Source organism: Pteropus alecto, unplaced genomic scaffold (genome assembly GCF_000325575.1).
Source record: "Pteropus alecto unplaced genomic scaffold, ASM32557v1 scaffold42, whole genome shotgun sequence".
In the NCBI taxonomy this organism is placed as follows: Eukaryota; Metazoa; Chordata; class Mammalia; order Chiroptera; family Pteropodidae; genus Pteropus; species Pteropus alecto.
The window spans coordinates 188,459-191,196 of record NW_006434825.1 but is presented as its reverse complement, the minus strand read 5'-3'; positions in this window follow the sequence as shown (position 1 = coordinate 191,196).

The following is a 2,738-nucleotide window of genomic DNA, read 5'->3' as shown; positions in this document are numbered from 1 at the left end:
TCTGTTTTCTTTGTATTCTTTGATTGTAGTTGCCAGAATGAGCTGAAGTCTGAGAATTGCTCAGTAGGACCAGGCATAGCACGGGCCTCTTCTTTCGTGGTTTCACTTGCCGATGACCACTATCTTGATAATTGTAAGTATTTAAACTTATATTAACCAGTGACATTTCTTTAAACCTTGAGTTAGTATTTTAGGTATAATCATGTAAATATCAAATTATACAATGATTAATCTCATAGGATCCCATTTTTGTTGTGGTTCCTTTTTCCTCTTGTAAACTCTCTGGGGCACAGTGCACTTAAGAAGGCCAACCTGAATGGGGAATTATCTCGGTCAGTGCAAAGAACACTGTAGACCATTACCACAACCATTGCCTTTGAGCTGACATACTGTTTTCTTAACAAAAATTCTAAATTTAGATATCTAAAAATTACTTTCCTCTTCTTTCTTTAAGTCATGAGCATAGAATCATGCAATAGCAGCTGTAGATTAAGAAGACTGAACATGTAATTGGGATTATTGTTGTAATAAATGAAACAAAAAATTAATTTGACATATATTTCAGATATATATAATTTTTCTGCTGGATGATTACTAGATATACTAATTGAGTTAATTGAGTCATGTAAATCACCAGGGTTACAAGAGGAGGATTATAAAGCAAATACAATTGGATAATGATCAAATTTGTAGGGATATCTTACCACCTTTAGAAAAATCTTCCTCAATTAATTTTACTCCTGAATAAGTTGCTCCATTTTGGCTACCATCCCTTTACATACCCTTACTGTGTATAGTTATATAGTTACTGACAGAATAGTATCCCCTTTTGCTATGCGAGCAATTCTTCTTTGAATGTTGAGGTTTCATCCAAAAATTTGTCATTGGACCCATTAGGGACCAAACGATGAATGTAGAGAATGGGGGTCTCAATTAATGGTGACAATGTGTAGCCAGGTATTTCTATTAGCCATCTAGTCAAAGAGAACTGTGAGTGATCTGAACAGAGGCTATTTACAGAGAACCTTAGAAAAGTCTCCAGTGTGAGGCCTGAGCCCTTGTTCATTGCTGTGTAGTGATTTCTTTTTGTCTTGGTAATAGACTATTAGACTGTGATCATTGTATCAAAGAACAAAACCTCTATTCTCTTTTCTAGTAGTAGACAGGCTACTGTATATCTACATTTATATCTGTATAAAACTTAAGAAATATTCATTTAAAGCCTGTTAATTTAGAACACCTGCCTGCCAGCACTTTTCAGTAGGTGTGTCTGTAGAGACAGATTGGGAAGAAACTTGTTTAATGTTCCATATAAGGCAAAACAAATGTGGGACTGAATGTTACTATGAGTTTTCAATTTCTACCCATAAACAAGTAATACCTTTTTCAGGACTCTGTCTACTTGGTGGGAAACCTTCCTCCAACTCAGAAGGTCACCTGTAGGGGCGAAACTCTTTTCCACTCTCCACTTTACTTCCTAACTGAGAAATACTAGCTTTGGGTGTTTTTATAAAAAATTCTCACCTTTAGGCATAATGCTGGAAGCAATGTGAATAATATTGAGATATTGTTTGACATTGCATTTAATAGGAAATAAAAAGCGTATGAGGTTCTTTTATGAGTCTTTATCTTCTGGTATCCTGAGATTTCCTCCCCATCATGTATAAAGAATTAAAGTATAGGTTATGCTAGAGAGGCATCTCTAATTTTTGAGAATCCTATGACAGGCCCTAAAAATGGCATTCATGAGGCCCATGGCCTTCAATTAGTGTTAGATCACTAGCTCTTTTGGGGAATAAGAATATGAATATTTGTGGATGCCAAGAGGTTTATGTAGCTACAGCGGGGAGGCTGGACTCTATAAGCTTGACTGCTTTTATGCATTTACACAAAGTGAAGTAATAAAGTCTTTTTAAAAGTTTTAGTGTGTCTTGTGTATTAAGTAGTACCAAAAAAATCATGGCATGTGTGTGTGTGTGTGAATGTGTGTGTGTGTATGTGTATGTGAAAGATCTAGAACAGAGCTCTGGTCAATAGGTCGGCCCCTCTATTCTCCAGAAGAAACTCCTTCAAGTGCTGAAAGCTTTCAAGTTGTGTGTTTCATTTTAGTAAGTGACGTGGAATTCCAGTGTAGTGACACATCCAGCCCTGACTAATTATATAATAGAACACATTCGTTTTCACATTTCAGAGTATTCTTAAATGTTTTGCAAGTGTTGTTGTCCACTTTCTACCACATATTGTAAGCCCTTTGAATGAATAGATCTTCTGTATTCTTTTGTATTGCACATGGCACATACTGCAAACTACAGGGATTCAGCAAATCCTGATAACTTGCCAGTTTTAACTAGTAGATAAGGTAGTTCTTTAAAGGTTACAAAAAACTTTAGCAACTAACAGCTGGAGCAGTCTTGTGCTCTTTTCTTAAAGAATACATCTAGGGAAGGATTGTAAACATTTCAGTTGTCTTTGTAGCATTCTTATGATTTCCACTTCTTAAAGAAAGTAACAGACATAATTTAAGCACTTTAGCTACTATCATCATCTAATTTATTAAGCATATAATTGTTCAGTATACACTTTTAAAAACACATCATGTTGGCCATATTTTACTTCCTGTTTTGTTTTTCAGCACTTTTCATTGTTAGTTCAAAGGCAGTTTTCCTGCCCTGTCAAGTTAGATGTAAAGTACAGCGGGGGAGGCTGGGTTTTTGGAGTGTGAAGACTTTTTCACCTTG